The sequence below is a fragment of the Anas platyrhynchos genome, chromosome 2, assembly GCF_047663525.1.
Source record: "Anas platyrhynchos isolate ZD024472 breed Pekin duck chromosome 2, IASCAAS_PekinDuck_T2T, whole genome shotgun sequence".
NCBI lineage: Eukaryota > Metazoa > Chordata > Aves > Anseriformes > Anatidae > Anas > Anas platyrhynchos.
Window position 1 is genome coordinate 45,521,548 of NC_092588.1, and position 23,692 is coordinate 45,545,239.

The 23,692-nt window shown below is 37.4% G+C and overlaps 1 protein-coding gene across 5 annotated transcripts in view; it reads right to left on the minus strand.

Annotated features, from left to right (window-relative positions):
• Positions 1-23,692, minus strand: part of NOL4 (nucleolar protein 4) — a 192,754-nt gene that overhangs the window by 104,181 nt on the left and 64,881 nt on the right. Inside the window, exon 1 of one of the 5 annotated variants that reach the window (XM_013098249.5) lies at positions 1,572-1,728. The exons of the other annotated variants lie outside the window; for them this stretch is intronic. The gene's annotated coding sequence lies outside the window, so the exon portion shown is untranslated. Of the gene's footprint in view, positions 1-1,571; positions 1,729-23,692 lie in introns of those variants that run through there. 5 annotated transcript variants of the gene reach the window in all.

A 23,692-nucleotide genomic window follows, 5' to 3' on the forward strand; every position in this document is an offset into this window, starting at 1 on the left:
ATATGTCTACCACAGATTCAAGGGCCAGCTTGAATAATGGCATAAATCTGCTGTACATTTTGTGCTTTTTTCTATAGTCTTCTATATCATAGATATACACTGGCTACTGATTTTATCATCTACAGAGAAGACAGACATTCTCTTTGATTATCAGTGCTTTTATACTTGGTAAATGAGACAAAAAAAAAAAAAAAAAGTTTTCTGAGATCACTCATATTAACCAACCTGGGGCTTATGTGTGACCCTTTCTAAGCTGCCCTGGGTGGGAGTAGAAGAAAACAAATATCTCTTCACTACCCATTTCATGGACCCAGGTCACTGGAAAGGCAACACAGTATTTTTTCATCATATCAGTCCAGATGATCTCCCTTTTAACTCTACAGACACACAGAGAACCATACATATGCTGTTCCTTTAAGCAAACTGAGTGTGTTTATAAGGTTTTTGCAACAAGAAAGGTTTTAGATATGCGAAAATTGCCTATCCTTCAAAGTGAAAACAGGTCTTTTACTTCCCCAGTGATATATAATCATGAATCACTAACGGGCCTCATTAAAACAAAGACCCCATTTGTCTGCATATGTATATGCATGTATGTAGTGCAGAAACACACACACACATACATACATTTTATACATGTAAAACATATGCATAAATAGATCTAAATTAGACAGTATTTGTATATATTAAATAATCATAAAGTTACTTTTTTACTTAAAAACTCAATAGGAAAAATATACATACTAACATTGTAAAAATCTATAGGCTGAACATAAAAACTCTGTTAAAAATAATAAGTTTAGGAAAAGCTGACAGTAATAACAAACAGACAGTTCAAACCTTATTGCAAATCATCTAGTTTAAAGCTGGGAGACTTGAGCATCTATTAAAGTGAAATACAGGACCGTATCAAAGACAGCTAAAGCATTAAAATAACCAGAAATTGAATAGCTAGAATACTCTCTGTTTACGTACTACAAGCAATAAAACAGACACACATTTCACATGCTGCATCATGTCACACACCACCTTAATTTAGCTACATTAAAATGAGTTTTCCTCAAATAAAAGCTTGTATCATGACTATACCTTTAAAATCTCATGTTCCCTCTGTTTGGGTTTTAATATGAAGAAAAAACACTGTTGAATCAGAGTTGTACATTTTCATGCTTAATATTGATAGTTCAGCACTTTTGCAGTTGACTTTGCAGCACACACAAATCACACTTTCCCGCTTATTTTTCAGCACACAGGAATTCTTAAGCACGCCGCACAGTGCATACACAATTTGTAAGTCACGCTCATCATCACTTGTTCAGCGTTATGCACCAAATGAGACATGCTCCAGGTTCCTAGGTGCGCGTCTCACGATGATGTTTTAAAATTTTATCACCTAGTTTCCAGGGAACTAAGGCTCTGAATCTGTATTTGAAATACCACCTAAACGGGTGAAACGTATTGGTATTCCACACACAGCCTCCTGCTGTCATTCCACTGTTGGCATGGGACAGTCTTCGGCAAGACTTAGAAAACCTCATTCAATATTCCTCTCTGGAGGATCTGACACTTACTGTGAATTCTGCTCTTCAACTTAAATACCAGTGTCTGTGGCAGGCCAATTCTATCATTGCAGATACAGCATCCCTCAGGCGAGGTCCAACCTTTCTCTCGCAGTGCACCCAGGGATTAGCTTGACTTCCCCTAAATTCTCTCCAGTGCACAGTACGAGCTAATCTTTCCTGTAGGAAGCAGGAGATGGGGTTGCCATGACAACAGAGCACATTCTAGCAGTGGGACCACTGAGATGAGCTGAAAAGACGACAGCGAAACATGCACTCAGCCTTCCTCCGGGGCTACAGGCTCCTTCCTCCAGGATTTAATTCCCCTGCAAGTTTACTGGCAGGCTAGGAGGTTGATTATCTATGTATTTTGCTACGGGGAGATTACTAGTTAAGAATATGGTTGAGAGATCGTAGCGTTATTTAATGAAACTGCCATCCCTGCTTACGTTAAATTGATGATTTTCTAAGCAGCGTGGCTGCTATTAAACACTACTCGTTCGTACACATTAGTCCTACACTTAGTCTACGCTAACATCTCACTGTAATAAAGGAATAAAGTCTCAAGCCAAGTCCTGCACTTCAGCTTTGGTTTTCCAGTGCATTAGCCACAGCCTTTCTTTCCCGGTTTTACACTCGTAGACATGCATGCACACAAAGAGCACGGTACAACATCTGTGTTTGAGGCGCGGGGGGTTATGCTGAGGGGGGAGGGGATGCTGACAAAAGGAAATCACAGCAGCCACGTGGCTCATATAAACGAGAAAACAGCCACAATAAGCTTTGGGAGCCCTGTTCATCAGGCTAAAGAAAATCGAGTAATCCATACTGTAAATACCAGCTATTTGCTGCCCCAGAATAATGTGTGGATCCCTTGCTTTAAGCATTTTTTCTCAATGAGAATAGTAGAAAGCTTTTGTAGTCGCTTCAATTATTAATGCATTTTTAATTGTCCAATCAAATTTTTATGCAAAGGGTTTTTCTTTGTGCGTTCATTTTTCTTACAACACCATACAACATATTATTATGGTAAATTCCTGGAGGCTGGAGCATGACTGTGCCTTCTTGTGTTATTTCAGACACAAGCACATCTCAGTGAGCTGTCACGTTAAAGAAGCATCAGCTGAGAATGTAAGGCCAGTCTTTAATCATGCTTTTATCCGTCCATTTGCACAGAACTGATTCCTTTCTCCTTTGTGCCTTCTCTCTTGAGCATGCGATGTATGCATGTGTGTCTACACACACAACATAGCATCAGCAGATAGGACACACCAGCCCCTCAGACCCAGAAATGTCTTGCTGTATCTGAGTACTAAAAGAGCTATAGATGACTCAAATCTACACTATCTGAATCCATTTCTCTCTCTGAAATTTTAAAACCAAGGAGCCTCCACAATGTTTTCTCACACGTGAAAGAGAAAGAGCCCACAAGCTGCACATGAGCCAGATCTCCTACTGAGGAGGGGAGGGGAGCAAAACAGTGAAAACAGTGTGCAGACATATAACAGCTTTCCCTGTGCAGCAAGTCATACAGGAGAGCTGGCAGGTTAGTCCCAACATAACTTGGTCTCAGCAGACCAGGTATGGCCAGGAATAAGGTTTTGGTTGGGGAGGGAAGGAGCCCTCTTGTTACAGGCACCTCACTGTCTGGGATGGTTAAGGAAATTTGGGGGAAGTCTTGGGGGGAATGAGGAGATGAGGATGGTCAGGCCAGGATCTTCTTGGGTAGATTTATAATCAAATTGCCATACAACTACTACCCTGGTTGCATTTACAGTGAGGAGTGAACAGACAAAACCCAACCAAATGAAAAGCATTACATTATTTTTCCATGGCCAGAGAGAACTGCACTTCTTGAATTTTGAAAAATATCTGTTACACAACCCTTTCAGTTTTACCTTAATTTGGATCTTAGCGTGTATCGAGAATATACATGCCTGTGTACAAAATAGTATCACTCAGAATCTGCTGTCTCTGACTCATCACACAGCTTGCTGTGAAGATGAATTACACTACACAGTATAGCACCTGTATTTATTAACATCTAATTAGTGTGAGTTTTCTTTTCTTTATTCTTTTTTTTTTTTTTTTTCACTTTCCACTCATGTTCTATGCAACTGGAGAAATTCCAAATCATGTAAATGGCATATGGTTTTGCTTTTGAAATCATCCAGCCAGAATTCCCAAATACTAAAGAATCTTTGGCTAAATGATTTTGAGCTCGAGAGACAATATTTTACACCTTCAATTCCACTGGGAAACGCTGATATTTGTAGGCATGCAAATTGGTTTTGAGGAAAAAGGGCACATAATCAAATGTTGAATGATGTTACAGATTTTTCCTGTCATACACTGTCTTCTCACAGTGTGAAAGAAACAGTTAGCAGCAAGATTAATGCAGTGAAAATAGCTAAACTACTATTATGGCTAATGAAAGTGAAGTTCTGGTTCTTTTTTGTTTCACAAACTATAACTGTAGAAATCAGTAAATATTGCCCTTAGAATGCAAACAAGCATTTCTTAATGCTCAAGTAAAGAACTTACATTTAATAACACTGAGTCTTACTCTTCTGGAAATTCAGTCTTTTGACCAAACACAAAATATAAGTACTGTATTCCTTTAGCAATTGAGTAACAAAGGGATTCCCCAGCCAGCACCCTAAACTCATAATATCCAGTTACTAAAATGGGTCCAAATTTATCCTGAACATCTTCTTCCCATTTCAGGCTGAAACTTCTTGGACTTTATTTCTGGTGGATATCCATATCATTCCCTCAACAGGAACACACCGTCTCACACACACGTGGAGAACCAGTGGCACTTTAACTCTGCAAAGTTCAGAGATCTCCTGGAACATCCAAGAACTCACAGCTATCTCTATTGCATATGTACATGCATATATGCATACCCAGGGAAAGTCAACTGTTTTAATAAAACCAGGTAGAACTTGCCAGAACAAGGGATGAGACAAAATTAAAGATGATGGCATGTATTTAAGCAATCTAGTCTGACTAGGGACCAATATGTATCTGTAACATACTGGGAGAAAAGAAACATGTTGGTTAGGCTCAAAAATATATGAGCCAGCTCTCGGTCCTTAGCAGAAATAAGCTGCTACCACTGCTCTACCTTTTTCAAAAGCAGTCTTCCCTTTAATGAGGGTAGAGTCTGAATTTTGCCCTCTGTCTACCCTCTCGTTTGGGAAGGGGATGAGAGGTGAATATACAGCAAGCACATTTCCTCTCAACAAGACACCCACAATTTAAGGAAAAGATGTGGGAGCTCAGAAGATGCATCCTGTCCTTCATTTCTGCATGAATTCACAGCTTTGGCCACAAATGAGGAGTCTGAGGGTGTTATGTTGAAAATAAACAAGAAAAAAAAAGAAAGGAATATAAAGCTATTATGTGAGTCCAATATGAAAAGTTGACACAAGAAAATGAAGGTTTCTGTTTTGATTTCCTTTCTATTTCTTTACCATGTTTAACTGAGAATTCACCATTACATTCTCATTCTTATTTTATAGTTTCTGTACATATATCTATTCAAAGAGTGCTTTGAAATCTGTGGGCGAAAGGGAATATGAATCGTCTTTTTCAAGAAGAAAGATATTTATTTAAAAAAAAATCTTTTTTTTTTTTTTAAGAACTATTAATTTGAAATTTAACAGTGCTAAATACTGGGCCTGAACAAAAGCACATGTAAGTCTTGCTGGAACAGAGCTACAGAGCTACATTGTCCAGTACTTTGCAGGATCAATCCCTTGATTTGGGATTTTAAAACCCTTAATCCCCTATCTGTTCCTTCCTCTCTTTAAAAATATCTTGGTAACTCAGATTCTGCATTTGTCAGATGAATTCCTAATATGAAACACTGACTACATTTCAATTCTAATATAGTGATAAATCAAGAATGAGAAGTCTACACCAGTGCGAACTGTACCACCACCTTCTGAGAACAAACATCAGTTTTAATATTTTAAACACAACACTAAAGGAGCAAAATGAATAATCAGAATACACCTAAATATATAAATTAAAAAAGGTGGTGTTTTCTGTTTTATTTTGTTGTTGTTGTTGTTGTTGCTTTTGCACTTCAAGAAGGTAACAAAACTATTCTAAACACAATCTCATTCTTGGAAAGATATCATATAATTTAGCTTTTTCCTCCTGTAGTTCTATCCACCAGTTCATTTAAGCAATCAGGATCTATTTCCAGTAACACACTGTTTTTATACACCTCTGGTTCCTCTCAATTCACTGACTTTACTCAAGGTTTACAAGTAGGAGTAGGTATTAACAGAATTAGGGTCAAGTTAGAATCAAGTGACATTGTAAGCGATGACACATTTCAAGAGATGATATTTAAATATGCAAAAATCATTGTGATTTCTTTCAAATAGCCAAAGTAATTTACAAAGAAAAACTAAAATAACCTGCAGTTAAAAAAAAAAAAAAAAAAAAAAAAAAAAAAAAACTAATATCATGTCTTAAAACAATGTTTTGTGTTTTGGGAATGTAGTACCAAATGTAGAAATACTTACTGAAAGGATAAGATACCCTATTGTGAGACTTGGGCAACATTTAACAACATTAAATAAAATTATTTCTACATTGAAATTACAAATGGAAGAAAAGGTCAGAAGTTAAGATACAGTAAAATGTTCTTTCTTCTAGGACTGTAGGATTAATTCATCAGTCTGGGAGTGGTAGAGAGGCTTAGCAAAGATAAATATGCACTTTCAAATATCTGTTGCTTACCTGTCTTCTAAAAAATAATTTACCCAGTTTCTTAATCAGGCAATGGGGTTGGACTAGGCAATTTCCAGAGCTCCATTCCAAACTCAAAGATTCTGTGATTCTGTGAATTTCACGGGCTAGTTTAAGGCAATACAAACTCTGATGAGTGAAACCAAAAACAAAAGATTACACCATACTTATGTCTGCTAGGCAGTCTTATTCAAAAAGAGGATAGAAATAAAGACTGGCTTTAAAATACAAGCTGTTATTTCCAGAAATGAGCCCTTACCAATCTCCTAAAAAAGCATAAGAACATAATTTTCTGACCCTGATACCAGGCAGTAGCTAGAGAATAGAGACAAGAGTGAGAAAAGAGCAAGCATGCCTCTTACAGTCCTACCACCTTTAGGTCAGACACCTCCAAAACCCAATCTAATATACTTTGGCTACATTCTTAGCCTTGTGGACCTCCCCAGGAAGTGAGCGCTGTCTTTTGGACCAACTACAGCAGACTGATTTGTGTCCGTGCTGCTCAGGGCTAGACTAGCTTCATCCACAGTGAATTATGCTGAAACCCTCTCATCTGCATGGTAAACTCAAATTAACCAAATGATGAAACAATCCTCCATAGTGCTGGTTGTAAAAAGCACACTAATGACATTTCATTGTGGTGTCCAAATCCTCAGAGGGACTTAGCTGACTTGTTCCCAAAAGAAGCCTGAAGGTGAACTGCAAGGACATCACGTGTATCACCTACAGATCAGATCTGCATATAAAAAATGCAAAAAGACAATGAATAGCTTGAAGACTCTGGTCTTCAAGACTTCTGGTCTTCTTTCTCTGTTCTTTGACCCTGTATAAGCATTTGGCATCTACAACCTCTGTTTCTGATGCACAAAATAGTGACTTGTTTTATTTATTCTGGTCACGACCTCTGGTAATTTCATCATACATTTTTTATTATGAAAGACAACAAATAAACAGTCCTTCTTAGTCTTCTCCTTGCCATTTGTGACTTTACAGACATCAGTCATGTCCTCTTAAGACATCTTTTTTCTGGGTTAAAGTGTCTTAGTGTGTAGTCCATTCTATCATGTAGACAATTTCAATTGTTTGATCTCCCTTGTCACCCTTCCCTGTACCTTTTCTTCAATACCATTTTTTGAAAGGAGGTTGGAATGGCCCTGTAGGTACATAAATTTATACAGGGATGTGACAGGAGTATATGTTGGGTCAGAGGAAGTCTCTTTAGCCTAATGTTCTGTCTTTTATGGTGGTGAAAAATCAGATGCTACTGTTCACTGTTTTGTTGTCTATTTCTTTCTTGCTGGATCCCATTGTTCTTCATCTGTATTAAGGTCTTTAGTCTCTCCCTTCCATCCCCATTTTCATCGAGATTTGTATACAAAAATTTTGTCTACTTTCTCCAACTGCAGTAGTTGATTTAACATCTAACTACAAATCCTGTTTAACCCATACCTTTAGTGCAATTGCTAACAATTCATACCAACATGTTTGTCAACCACTACTGAGCAATGAGCTGATATTTACATAGACATATTTACTATCCCCCAAAGATATTATTCCAAAATGGTAACAGCCAGCTGACAGCCAGTGTGAACTTTATATACATTTAGAATTATATTTCTTCATTATTTTTACTTTACATTCACTACAGACAAATTTGTTATGCTATTTTATCACCTAGTACCATGAGATTCTTCTGTACTCCTTACAGTCAGGATTCGGTTTTTAATCCTGAGTAACTTAGCCTTGTCAAAAACAACTGTCACCTCATTCTCCAGCCTCTTTCTAAAATAATTATGAATATTATGGAGAAAAAGAATCCTTCCACAAATCCAGTTAGACTCCACTGATGACCTCTTTCAACTGAGAAAAATCAATATTTATTCATATTCTCCATTTTTGATTTTTCTGCCACTGAGACACTACAGAGCCTTTAGGAGGGGCCTTGTTAAAAGCCTTCAGGAAACCCATGTGGATTACGATTTCATCCCCATTGCTGAGGGATACTCTCCTGTACAACAGATTCACATTGGAGCAAGCAAGCTGAAATGGCCCAACACAGGTCTTGAAGAGACCTAACTGCTAAACTGAGTGAATGTTTGGGCATTCTAGTGCTCAGACTTGTAGCCCTGACTTTCCATTTCAGCAGATAGATGTACTTTACAACAGCCACAAGCTCAGTGGCTCTTTCACATAGTAATAGTTTGGGCTCTTAATGTGTTTGAGCTCTTGACTCTTTCTTTGTACATTGTATTTATACACTGCATTATTTTGTACTTCTGCATAGTAACCCTGTTCTTCAGGGTAGTTTCTGCCAACATGACCTGCAAAGACCTCTGTTTTTTTCATGTGCAGTTCCCTGGATACCAGCTGTAACACTGAAAAAATCACATTTCCTATCTTCCCTCTCAATACAAGATGCTTTGAAGGTCAGATCATTTGTATCTACCTAAACATAAGTGTGAACTTTAAATTCTACATTCCCAAACAGAAAAATCAGGGCATGGATACTTAAAATATTTAAATTAAATGTCATCTAGGTAATATCACAAAAAGTCTCACTTAGCATAATGTAAATTTAGACAGGAAAACCTCTTCACATTCTGAAATAAGAGAGTCCATTTCCAAATCTGTTTTCCAAATTCAGTGCTATTGTCTTTTATACACTGTTAAAATACACTCCCTGATATAATTTCTTTTCTGTATGTGTTACTTCAAATATTTACATTTAACTCTATTAAAGAAGCTCGTTGATTTCTGTTTAGCTTTATTCATGTGAATTTTGCTCTACAACCTGTCTTTTTGCATAATCTACCCAAACAGCTAGCATCAGACTGGACTTCTCAGAAAGTAAACAAATAAATAAAATATCATGATGACCAGTGCATTTATTGCTTTCTTCTTTTAATGCTCATAACTTTGGTCAGAAAGGAATATCTCTACGTTAAACTGTATAAACTACCCACTCCAGCTTTATCAGCTAATTTTAAATATCCAACTGTTTTTTTTTAAAAAACAAGTATTAGTTATTGAAAACAAAAATCAAGTAGTACAACTAGTTAAGAAAAAAAAATAATCTTAATTAGCTTTATAAAAGTAATTTCTGCTTCATTGTTGATATTTATGACGTTATTAGAATACTGGTTAAATTTTAAGGATTACCACTAAATATGCTAGGACTTTCTTCTCCTGCTCCACTTGTCAGTGCATATTTCTCCCATATTTCCTTTCCAGCAGCCAAAATAGCTGTACTGGAGCATACATTCTAAATGAATAAATTCTTTTCCATTACTTCAAAAAAAAAATCCCACAGTATAATGCAATTGCAAGAGATATTATCAGTACGGTAGATGCTTTTTATAGTCCTTATGGTTTCAAATGAAATTAATTTTAGAAGCTGCATCAAATTTTCTTCCTGGTACTCCAAGTCATGTCACTACGGTGCTTTGGATGACCGACCTACTGTGCATTTCTATGTTTGAATGCGCTTAGGTCTGTTTTCAATATAACATGAAGTCTGCTTTTCCCTGATATAATATTGGATCTTTCTTTTAGGAAAATGTAGTGTCTTCTCCCATTTATCAATTTAATCTACAGTTCAGGATAAAGACACTGATGTTAAAAATAAGCTGAAAGTAGGATCCAACAACACAGTGAGATGACTGAAAGTTCTGTAAACAAATAGCTTTGAAAGACCAAAAACTGCCAATTCCCCAGTCATGCCAGGCAAGAAGTTCTATTTAATGCTCCCTGAATAGCTTTATTAATTCAGAACTGGAGAAAAATATTTTAAGTAATTTCTATCTTAAACATCACAGAAAATAACAAATTTTATGTATACCACATTGGCTGATGATGTTTCCCCAAGAGCTGCCATTTATGACAGACACACAGAGGAATCAAGATGAGGGAAAAATAAGAAAAGTGGTACTATGTTAATGGCCCAGCAAAGTTACAAAAATCATCTGTTATTTTAAAATCTGTGGATGACTATTTGGTGTAAGACCTAGAGTACCAAAATTAAAAGAGAAGCAGTTTATGTTTTGTTGCATAACTACAAAAAGTGACAAGAAAGCTATGCCAAACAGTTCTGGCTTGATAAAACATCATAATCAAGGAACTTTTAGTACAGGAAAAATGTTGAATACTCTTTTTTTTTTTTTTTCTGGTTCAGTAAATGTCATCATATTTGTAAGAAATGTACCCATAATAGCACATGACTACTTGAATGAAAATTGGAGAAGAGAATAAAATGGAGCTAAAGAACATGCAAGACGTAAGACAGATGCTTTTCATACATCCGCTAACACAGTTAGAGCTAAAACTCTTTAAGTACCAAGATCTGTATCAAAATACTTTCAGTTCTCCACTTTGCTGCAGAGTGCATCACAGGAAGACTTGTATGAGATGCTGATGCAACAGCATGTTAAGAGGACATGGAGAAGATTATGAAGAAAAATTAACTTCTCCACCTGGTTTCCACCTGGTTCCAAAGCTCTGTTAAGTTTCACTGGTAGCTATATAAAGAGTAATTTTGGTGGCGTGGTAGGAGCAACAGCTAAAATCAGTTTCCAGAGTGGGGATCTCAGACAGGAATTATGAGACCACCCTTTAATTTTTTATTTTACGTTCTCACTGGAAGAGACAGCAGTTGACTGATTCGATATCTCACCTGGCATTAGACTCAAAGAATTAGATGAAGAAATTATTGAGGGGACACCAATACTACAGTAAATGGTTTATGTATTACAGATAAGGAAAATAAATAAACAAAAGTTGAGACATGAGAGCATTGTCTGGGCCATAGCAGCTGGACCTTGGCTGCTTATTACATCTGATATCTAATTCTCAGAAATAGACATAAAATTTGAAGAAATATTAACAGGGACAGAATGGATATGGCATGGTAAAACTGATCTAAGAATATACACTGTAAAGGAGAACAGTGGGAAAAAATGGATACACAGGATATTCTAATGCTCAAAGCATATGACATTATACAGTGAGGTAGCAGAAAAAAAAAATCATAAATATCACGTCAAGACAATGATTGATACATGTATATTCTTCCCTTTCCTGCTTTGAGAAAAACAAATATTCAAATAGTGAATTTGTGAAAGCCAGTTTCTAATAGGTTGTACAGTAGAGGGACCTACCTGAGTGAACTTCCATGGACTGTCCAGCCTAAGACATCAAATAAAAAATATAAATGTAGTCCTTAACTCTCAGATCACATGAAAATTTCCCTTATTGCTTATTCCGTAAGACTAAATACAGTTGGTCTGCAGTACATTATGAGATTAAGCACTACATTTATAATGAGGAAAATTCCTATGACAAAGTCATTTAAAGTCTCTGAGAATTATTGAAATGATTTAGCAATTTTTTCATAGAGTGCATCTTGCAACATCCATGTTTTAAATGGTAATAATTTGCTCACCGTGAAAAAAGGCAAAGATACACATTTAATTGTATTCTCTAGTCATGACTATATAAATATATCCTGCATATGAGATTTCAGAATACCTTGATTAACTTTTGTTTAATTAAGACCTAGTCTGGTACTCACTGATGTCATGCAGGCTTGCATCAGGGTCTGGCTGCTTCAGATACAGAGGGACAGATGCTACGACAATGACTATAAAGGGTAGTTGGACTGAGATTTACAACCTGGGCTAAGGCTGGACAAACAATAAAACAATTGCTCAAAGTCTAGCTAAGTAGTGACCAAACAAACCATTTTGGAGTCCCATGGTGCAAAACTGATTTCAGTGAGATATGGATGGCCAGGACTAGGGGCTGAAAACCCAGACATGCACAGTGGTTTATGTGGGTCCTACATGATTTAATTTGTCTCCACTGGGTGACTTAAATGGCATTGTGACCTTCTAATTTAAGAAATGAATAATATTCACCGTTATACTAAATGCATCATAGGGTGGGGTAGACAAATCTTGAGGAATTTAAGTGCTATTTCTTTCCCAATCCATCCCATGGCTGGTAGCTCTAAAATAGAAACGGTAACAAGCCTAGTATTCCCCTATATGAGTCCAAATTGGTGAGGCTAACATTGAGATCTAGTCTTGGTACCAGCCTAGCCCCAACCATGCAGAGAAGTGGTGAGATGTGTGGGGTATTGCTAGCTCCCATCTGGGCATCGCTTCCTAATCTCCCACTAGGAAACATGATTCAGGAGGGCAGTTACCCACCAACACTCAGAGTCAATCACATCAAAATGAGAATGGCAACATTTTCCCTCCACATCTCATGCTTAAAACTGGAAATGATTTTCACTGGAAAAAAAAAAAAAAAAAAAAAAAAAAAAAAAAAAAAAAAAGCCTCTTTTATTTTATTTTTTAATTCCTTTCCACATTTCCTGAAACCATATCACTAAAAGGTCATGGACACACCAGTTCCTAGAGCCAGCATGTGCTAGAGGGTACTGGTTCCCCCACGAGAAGGATGGCTGTGTGCTTCTGCTTTGTTTTTGCAAAGCTGGCACGCTGGTTTGACGCTGCCAGTAGGCATGCCTTGCAAGGCTGCCCGTGACACCTGCGTCTCACTGAGCTCTGCCTCCAAGGCACGTACGAGTGTGTCACTCTTCACAGTACAGAAGAGGGAGACGAGGGTGGCACGAGCAGCCAAGCTGGTGGGACCAGCTGCAGCACAGAGCAGCCATCAAGCAGCGCTCTAGTTCCCACCCAAGTGCGTGTTTGGAGGAGGAGGCACGCTCAGTTCAGGCAGTGATTCCCTCACAGTTTACTTTTTCTTTTAAAGTATGCCATTAAACAGAGGGAAGCTTTTGTTTTAACGCCGCCTTCTCACCATCTGAGAAAGGTTAAGGAAAAGAAAGTGAGAGAATGGCAGCAGAGTACAAAAAAGGAAGAGAGAAAAAAGGGCAGAAGTGAATAGCTAAGGACTTCCCCATATATATACATGTATATATATGGGGATATATATATATTTATTTTCCCAAGTAGTTTTTCTATTGGTTGGCTAGCTTTTTGTTTAAGTATTTCTGTATAACATACTCATGCATGTAAGAAAGCACACCAGCATTTGCATGCCCTGACTGCTGTCAGGTCACCATTTTGCCAGCTTTGCACATACACATCTTAAGAAACACCCTGGCCCAAAGGCTTAGAGTTAAATCAAACAAGACAGAAAATAGAGGGATTTAAAGATATATTATCACCTTCACTCTCCAGACAGGAAATGAGACAAAGAGAAATTAAGTGACCAGGGCAGAGGTAACTAGGAAACATACACAAATCCACTGAACCCCAATTCCTCATGACCTCCTCTCAGTATTGGAGCAGGGCAAGCACACTGGTCACTTACATAGTGGCTGCTTAGCCATTTTGTCCTACCATCCTATAAAGGTTAATTTTTCAGTACTATTTCATTTCTGTCTGACCTCTTTTTTTCTGCAACCACTGGTGCATGGGAAGGGAAGGGAAGGGAAGGGAAGGGAAGGGAAGGGAAGGGAAGGGAAGGGAAGGGAAGGGAAGGGAAGGGAAGGGAAGGGAAGGGAAGGGAAGGGAAGGGAAGGGAAGGGAAGGGAAGGGAAGGGAAGGGAAGGGAAGGGAAGGGAAGGGAAGGGAAGGGAAGGGAAGGGAAGGGAAGGGAAGGGAAGGGAAGGGAAGGGAAGGGAAGGGAAGGGAAGGGAAGGGAAGGGAAGGGAAGGGAAGGGAATATTGTCAACAGTAAAAAAAATCCAAAAGACATTAGGATGGTTGAACTAAATATTTTTCTACAAAGTGATCTGATATTTCTCAGTGAAGAATTCTATTTCACCTGATAGAAAACAAAACAAAACAAACAAACAAAAAATTATACTAAACAATTAGGGCTGGTAAAATAGAGATTCAGGTAACATTCATATGGTTCATTATGATAAATAGCACAATGTATGCACAAAATCAAAGAGCAGACTCATAATACTGCATGCAACTGAGCACTGCCTTTTCTTCCTGTTTGGCTACAGATTCTCTCTCTGCTATCTGTTAGGGGAATCAAATCCTCTCACTGCCCATATCTGCAGGACTTTTTTTGATTCTTTGATACTATGCCGCACGTGCTATCAAGAATTTAACATACAGAGGTGATGCCTGGATATCTAAAAGCAAGCATACATAATCACAGTGGGCCAAGCAAAGATTCATTTTTCTAAGTATCCAAATACTAAACAGATGTTAAGACCATACAAACAATAAAATATATGATAATCCTTCTTCTGGTACATCCTTGCTGCTTCGAGCTATCAATCCTTCATGAGCTTCTAAGATTTTCAGAAGCTGTTCTGAATAGTCATCAGTGGATCTATGCTTCAGGACTACATTCACTCCACTTCTGAGCTGTTCATATTTTTGGCTTCTGAAACATTCTGTGTCAGTAAATACCACAATTTAATGATGCCTGTGTCCAAAACCATCTTTTGATTCTTACGATCTCACTGCCTGCTCATTTTATGAAGTGCCCCAATTTTCTACAGTATAAGAAAATGTAGAATAATACCATGCTTATCTCTATACAACCCTTACAATTGTACAAATCCCTGTCATACCTCTTTCTCAGACAACTTTTTTTTTTCTGACTGAAGAGCCCAAGAAATTATTTTATGTTTCTTTATTCCACACTGCCTTCCATTCTAGTCTTTCTTCATTGTGTCTCCTCTAAGCCCAGAGCATCTTGTACCAGTTTTTATTTTCTAACATCAGTTTTCAAGGTATAGCAATGCAGTAAAGTTCAAGGAAAGGCAAGAAACATAATATGATAATGAATTCTTATTCTGTATTATACATTTTTGTAGTGTTTAAGCAGAGTTTGCAGAAGCAACTAAGACTTTTAGCTAAAATTTCTTCATAAGTATACAAAAGTGAGATCAGTTTATGTATAAAAGATTCAGAACCTGTAGACCTGAAAGTTCAAACCTGCAACTCTTCTGTATAAAACTATCAAACACAAAGGCTTTTTATGACATTTCTACTGCAGAAGAATTTTGTCTATACAGAGCCAGAGAACTCTGGACGTTTGTCCATTCTGGACTGCCAAACTGCTGGAAATCAACATACTCTGGCGTACATAGTGAACCCAACATGTTTAGAAGGCATCATTCAAACTGGATAGGTACAGCAGTGATAATTGTTTTGCACATAGGTGAAAAAAAAAAAATCAGGCTTTCTGGTGTAATTTGTTATGCACACATCAATTGTGCAGCAGTGTGCAAAAAGAGTAGTGATGCCAGAACACACTGAACTTACTGCACAATGTCTGCTGCATTAATAATAAACTTGGTGTATTCGGGTTGTATCCCACTTACTGTGCACACAAACTGTTTGTGAAGCTCACATCATTGGGGCTGATGGACTAGACTTACACTACAGGCCACACGTATATATTTCCAGCTAAGAAATCTCATACAGGAATACAGAAGTATGCCTTAACCTCCTCCCTCCTCTGTTTAGCATGTAACTCTAAGAAATTTCAGAAAAAATACATCACAGATGACCCTAGCTTTTGTATAACAAAGAAGTAGAACAAAAGTCCCTAAGGAAGGTTAGTCCCAAACAACACAAAATGTATACAAATTAACTTACACATAGAAACAGGTAGGAAGCCAGTGTTGTTCAGTCAGTAAGTAATAAAGCATCAAAAAGGGAATGCATCTTAACTGTGCCTTCATATTAAAGATGCTGTAGTTTAGGTTTTTAGATTTTGACTCTAGGGAAAGATGTTGGCAGTCATAGTGTGGTTACTATTCTGAACGATCCCCAGGAGATGGTATTTATTTAGATAGAAAACAGTTTCTCAGGATAGCCTTATGGGAGATTCAATACATCTCTTCCTGAGGTTCCCGAGGGGATGGAAGTCAGACAACCTCACTTCAGCATCCTGCAGTACAACACAAACAACATCATGCTGGACACTCGCTCAGGACAAGCAGGCAGCCACTGTCAGTGGCTCATTAGGCTGTCACAAGAAGTAAAGGCTTCAAATGCAGGGATATTAATATTCCAGACACTGCATCTATGGTACATATGAAAGCCATTTTTTTCCCTGCACATATTTATATGTATATTACTCAATACCGTGGAGAAACCTTTTCCAAGACTTGCTTTCACCCAGCTTGTAGCACACTAACCCAACTCCTCTCTGTAAGTCACAGGCCTGAGGGCTTTCTATCTATAGACACCCTACCCTTAATTGAATATACAGTGCACTGATTCAGTTAATAAAACCAGCACCATAGATGGCTTTCACCAGCATGTTATCCATATCCAGTTCACTGAATCTCTGATATTTAATTAATGCAGTTAATATGAACACAATATTTAAATACTTCATGTTGCCAGGATTTCTGGTCCCACACATAAAGTGAAAAGTACTCCAGAAACTGTTATTTATCCATAAGTTCCGCTTTCATGGTATCAAGTCCTCAAATTAGAAGCTCAGAATTCTCAAAATCATTACTAAATTATATTTATATATGTACATATGAGTAAATCCTGAAAGCTATATTTTGTTTACCAAACTGGGCTTTTGCATTTCATTTAGGTTTCTTTGGGTCTTGCATTTCTGCTTACAGTTCTCTTAAAACCAACTACATTTTCTGGAAAATTTAAACAAAATAAATGAAAGCTAAAATGAATCTTTTAAGGTCCTCAGGATGCTTTCATTGTAATTTCAGTCAAATCTGTTGGGTTTATCTGTGAGTTTGAGGAAGGGCTGGGAATCTTGCAGTGAACAATATTCCTCTCATTTACTCCTAATGCTTGAATCATGTTTCTGGCTGAGGTCCCAGCCTGAGACAGGGATGAGCATAGCTAGTGCTAATAAACTGTCATTTGACTTCTCATCTTTTCCTCACAAGGAAAGGAAGGCAGATAGTGGAAAATTTGCCACATTTTACCCAAGAGAAGGAGAAATAAGTTGCCCTTTCCTTTTTCCCTCAAGCATACTAAACAACAACAACAAAAATTGTGGAGGTGTTCACATATTGTTGGCACAGATAGAGGGAATAAAGCTTTGAAAAGGTGAATCACCAGTTCTGGGGCAAGAATAACTAGGAATTCAAACATCTGGAAAAAATGCCATACTGGCTCCACCCTTTCTGCCATATAAGCCCATTTAAACACTATATTTTATAGCTAAAAAAAAAAAATGTTTCCATTTGTTTTGCTACATTGAGACTCTGGAAGCAATGCCCCATTAGCCTCATATAGTTTACATCTGTTTTTACTTAAATACGAAAAACATAATGGCCCATGCTCATGATATATCTTATACTTTTTCGCTCCCTCACACTAATCATTTTCAGTATACATTCCCCTCAAGTATGGGATGCTCAGAGGGAAAATCAGAGAGTTCCAGCATTTTTCCCACTGCCCAGTGCTCAGAGAACTACTCAGCGTTGTACAAAAGCTATGGACATCACAAATTCCGTATGGGTAATCAGGGACCTAGCACCACAAAAATGCCTGGCCACTATGGAAAGAAACACTACTAATAATAGAAATACAGTAATAATAATCATCTCTAGCTTCCAGCACTGAGATGAAAATAGATCAAATCATTCAGAAGCTGAGATAGGAAGTGATGAATAGATGATAATGACTAGGACAGAAAATGGCTGGAGAGCATACCCTTTGTCCTCACACATCCCAGCTACTCTGGCCATATCTCTTTTGCTCCATCCAGCCTCACTGGCAAGACTCCTTCAGAGCCCTGACAGCAACTTAAAATTACCCTTCCCCCCATAACATAAGGGAGGGCAGTGCAGCTCCACCACCTGCTCTCCCAGGAGGGGAATCCCTGCCGGGGTGCTGGGTCTGGACGGGTGCAGTGAGACGTGATTACACCTCCCAGCACTGCCTTGCATAAATCTGCTCGTCCGCTTTCTGCACAAAGGACCTGGCTGGTTCTCTCCTTGTTCAATGAGGAAAGCAAGGATGTTCTCAAAAGAACTCATTTCACAGGTCTTTCTTCAGGTAGGGAAAAGCATTGCCCTCTTCATGTAGTATTTTCACTTCAAAGTAAAGAGGGAGAAAAATGAAAGATTTCCATGAAGGGCAATAAGTGAGAACTGCCTTGGGCATGACTGATGTATACAGTGGCTGTTTATACAAGGGTTTTACAAATCCCATAGTAAGAAGATTTCCTCTGTGTTGTTCTGCTGTCACACTCATGACTTCCTGTCCTATTAAAGAAATTTCTCACACCAAGCACTCTGACCACTAGGAGGAATGTGTGGATACCTTCATAAACATGGACTGACAGATGTGGTCATCAGATTTTTTTCTGTTATAATAAATAGTCTGAAAGAAAGGCAGATTTTATAGGCTTTTCTTTAGCTACCAGCTACCTGCCACTGTCTTAGACGGCTAATTGAAATCAGCACACAGTTACAGCCTTCATCCTTCAGTGAGGGATGAAAACTTCGCATGTTATCCATGCATTAACAAGTTGAGGCAAACACGTTGCTGTTTTGTGTCTGGATTGTGCCATGACAAAGAGGATGTAAAAACATTTTGCTGAACAGGAACAGATAACGTCATGTTTAATTCTATGCATCAATTAGGTCTCATATGGGTCTTCTCATGGCCTGGACAGATTCCCTACAAACTCTGTGTAAGGAACTCAGGAATCACAGGGCAACTAGGATCAACCTTTTTGTTGTTGTTTGCTTTGTGGTTTGTTTTTTTTTTGTTTGTTTTTTGTTTTGTTTTTTTTTTGGCTGAGAAGCAATATTTGTCACCTGATTTCAGAGAAGTCTCTGGAGGAAAGTCATTAATGTAATGCATCAACCCTTTTGTTCCAACAAATACATTCCTGTTCTTGTGATAAATAACTAGGCCTACAGGAAATACAGTAATCTAATTCCCGCTTGTTGATAGAAATTTAAAAAACATCATACTAAGATCATTTAAAAGAGGGTTTGAAGATTCTTTTACTTTTTAAAATATAAATATAATCCTCCAAGGCAAATGGAAACCAATAATGCTATAAAAGCCATTAACTGTAGAACAATTTCATTAAAACACTGTTAGCTGCAAGGTCTACCACTAAGAAATATTCTGCCCAGGGATTTACATTATAATATACTCACTTGGTGAATATACTTTGAGATCTTTTTAGTCTCAGTTTCCTTTCAGTTGTAGGTTTTACACTGTAACTCTTCCCTACTTCAGCAAAATACTGCTTGATTAAAAACAACACGAAGAGGTTAAGAATTCGGAGAATTAAATGATACACCTCACAAAACAAACAACCAAGCCTTAATGAGAAGCACTTTCTTCTGGATGAAGCATTTTTAATACTTGCAGAAATAATTGATGTTGGCAGAATTTTGATATCAGTAGACCTCTAGTGGCTATTACAGTAATTGGTGATTACTTTTTTCTTTTTCCCCAATATTTTCTTCTGAAATTAATACAGAAAAATAAAATAAAATAAAATAAAATAAAATAAAATAAAATAAAATAAAATAAAATAAAATAAAATAAAATAAAATAAAATAAAATAAAATAAAATAAAATAAAACAAGGAGCAAAACTGAAGCAAAATTTTATTAAAGTATAAAAAAATAATATTTAATTCCATAACTGTTATTCAGCAAGTATTTAGAGGCCTGGTTCTCATTGGTTTTAATAAAGTTACACAGCTAAATACCTTTAGAAATCTAGTCATCAAAACCAAAATCTGAGTTGAGTCAACAGTGGACGCTTTAAAATTTCCTGAGATTAATTAAAAAATATTTGTCAAACACTCTGAGAGAGGTGTTTACAGGTTGAGTCTCAAAAGGGACATGAAAGCACTTCCACCCTCTCCAGTCTGGGCATGTGTCCCAGCTGCACATACACTGTCCCTCCTCACTTTGCTCACTGGTAGAAAGAAACCTGGACCTGCAAGTCAGAAGTCATCTTCAGATGGCTTGGGACAGGTCCCTAGTTTGGAGAAGGAACTGGGGAACAGGACAATGTTTCTCATGTGCTAGAGTTAGCTGTGACTCTAATCTAGCCATAAATAGTCATATAGCTGGTATTTGATTAAAAATAAATAAATAAATAAATAAATAAAAATTTTAGCTATTCTTTATTAATTTTGGCATAGTTATCGCACTGCAGTGCCTGTAAGCAGATGTAAAACAGATAAGATTCCCTTCAATGGTTTGTAGTAAAGGAACTAGTAAATGACAAGCCCTGATGATCTTTGAAAAAATCAGACTTCATTAGCTTAACCTGAATATAAGACTCTCAAGCCTAAATACCTGAATATAAGACTCTCAAGCCTAAAAGTTTAATAATTTGTTTATTCAAACTGCCTATTTAGAACTTTTGGCATAACATGAAATTTCCCTACATTATCTGACCAGGTGGTTCAGATAAACAGAGACCTGACTACACATGTATAATTTTTATTTTTCTCATTTCCCAAAATGAAAGTTTCAGGCTTTCAGCAAAATGCAGAAAGGCAAAGAGATGAAGAGAAAAATCTGTGTCCAGACATTGGCTATCATGCTCTTCTCATGTGACAAGTTAAAAGGCTTTGGTGATATTTAGGCTTAACAAACACTTAATTGCTGGTGTAGATACCATTAACTACTTTTTTCTCTATGGGAATCCAAAAGGATTTTGATTCCTAAGCAGATACACTTGGCATCTTGCACCATCAGTTAGAAAGTGGTGTGAAATTTAAACTTTCATTGCCAGAATGCCTCCCATTTTACCATATAAGAGGTTCCACTTTTGTCGGTTTCCATATACTATTTCTTTCAGATATATTTCAGATTCAGAATAGCTATCATTTTGTTTTCTTCACAGTGGTGTATCTTCAAGAAAATATCAAATCAAAAGAACTCAGCTAAGTAAAAGTTGTTCATTGGGTTCAACAGATTTTTGCTGAGATCTCCTTAATATGCTGGTGAAGAACCGATTAATCAAGCACAATCAGTAAAGCTGAATCTTGTTTAAAGGACGCTCCTGGCATCCATGCATGAAAACACTGCCTTTTGATGGACCTTTGTGCCAAGATGACTTAATCACCTAAAATTATCACAAAAAATGTAATTCTGCACCATGTATTTAATTTTAGAACCTAAGCAGTATCTAGAAAATATCTTCTATGTATAATGTTACACACCTTAGTGTACACAAAGGCAGAACATACAACACTCAAAATGTTGAACCTTTACCATGCCACAGGATTTTTAAAAAGAATTTAAAGCCTTTATAATCAAAGATAGATCATCTTAATGAATGAAACACTCTAGAAATGAGTCCAAAGAGATCTGAGCACACACAGGGAAGCACAATGTTTTCAAATGTGTGCCAGAGTCAAAATCTCTCCCTTGAGGAAGAACTTCCAATACATACTCATTGAAGCTATTTTTGACTTATTATTTTAGGCTGAGCAGTTCAAAAAGAGAGCGTTTAAAGTATTTGCAGTTAAGCATTCATAGTTTCAAAGAGTTCAGCAGATGATCTCTTGGCAGTCTGTGTCCAATAGCTGTCTATTGAGATAGGATGACGGCTGTTCATTATCAAATCATCTCTTTGCCTAAGGGTGTTGCCAAACTTGTTAATGATAAGTTTGGCTGAGCAACCTGGATAACAGTGGAAGCAATATTACTCTGTAAAAACTGTGTTTTGTGCCAGCAGTGATAACCTGCCACTGCAAGGCTGTTTAGGGCATGGGAAAAAAAAAAAAAAAAAAAAAAAAAGCGATACATATCTTCTATTTTAAATGGAAAGAGTCCCACATGATTTGGTTATTTTATTTACAAGGATTCTTTGCATTATTGAATGTATACACAGCCTCAAACTGGAAACTTTAATATCCTAGTTCCCAGTATTTAACACTTCTCAGGATCTGAACATACTTTGGATGTGCACCATTTATTTTTCTTTATTCTCTATTCAAATAGCATTTTCCTTTGGCAGGGTATCAGCCAGATCCTCCAAACCCAGGAAGAATGCTGTCTGTAAATGAGATGAGTTTGCAGCTCTGATGATTCTTGACACACCCTGCCAAGACAAACCTTCATCCAAACACTTCAAATTCCTGTTCCTTACTCCACTGCTCCGAAGCTTTCTCAGAGCCAAAAGAGCTGGAGAGCCAGCCTTTGCACAACCTTCAGCTCTTCCTGTATGCTCCTGGTTATGGAATCTTTGGAAACAGAATAGTAGCAAGGAACACAGTAGGGAACAGCTTCATTTAACCTCAGCATAATTTCAATTGAATCACACAACAGCCCAGGTTGGAAGGGACTTCAGAAGATCACCAGGTACAATCTTTAGTTGTTCCAAAGATTGATTGTCTTCACTATAAAAATTTTCTTTCTTGTATCAAGATGAAACCTCTCTTCGTACAACTTGTATCTGTTGCCCATGGTCTTCTCCACGTGAAGAGAGAGCTTCTGTCCTCTTTATAACCAGCCTTTAAGTACTGAAAAACTGTGATGAAGTCCCCCTGAGCCTTCTCTTCTCCAGGGTGAAAAGACCTACCTCCTTACAGTGCAGGTTCTCCAGCCCTTCAATCATCTTTTTGGTTCTCCTTTGGACCCTCTGTCTGCATCTTTTTGAATTGTGAGGCCTAGCATTAGACACAATACTCTAGGTGTGGCTTGAAAACCACTGAGTAGCATGGGATGATCACATCTCTATCTGTGCTGGTAATGAAGTTGAAAACTCAATAGAAACTAAGTTTGAACTCTCTTATATACTTCTTTGAATGTTCCTGAAATGGAACAAGAATGCTAAGAGTGTCATCAACTCTTTTAAAAACTAGTAGTAAAGAGCTATGAGTTTGAGGCATTTTCTGGGCCCAGATTTCAAACCTAAACGTCACAGATGTTTATTTTTTTAATGAGTACTTCAAAGGGTTTATCAATGACTGTGCTTAAAACAAAGAACAAAGGAACTCACTGGTGTTTTGTGTTTATAGTCAAAACTTGTTTGCCCGGGATCTAGTTAGATATAAGGAGAAATGTCACGACTCAAAATGCAAAAGCAAGGCCTCAGCACTACCTTGAGGACTCTAACATCTAACAGCTTCCATATGGCTTTTTATGTAACCATGTCATACAACAAGCAGAGGAAGTTTCTGGCCTATCTTCACAGCTATCCTCTTCTTTCCTGTGTGAATGTGTCACTAAAAGTGCCTATCATGCTTCAGGCTGAGCTGAGCTGTAGCATGCAGAAAGAAAAGGCTTCTACTTCAGACACCTTTGGCCAATCCACCCATTCTCATATTTGACATGTTTACAGAATCTAATTTAGAGTAGTAAAGACTATCTCATAAGATGTAGGTGGATCTTAAAATACCATTCAGATTTCCAGCTTAGTCTGAAAGCTGCTCCTCAATAA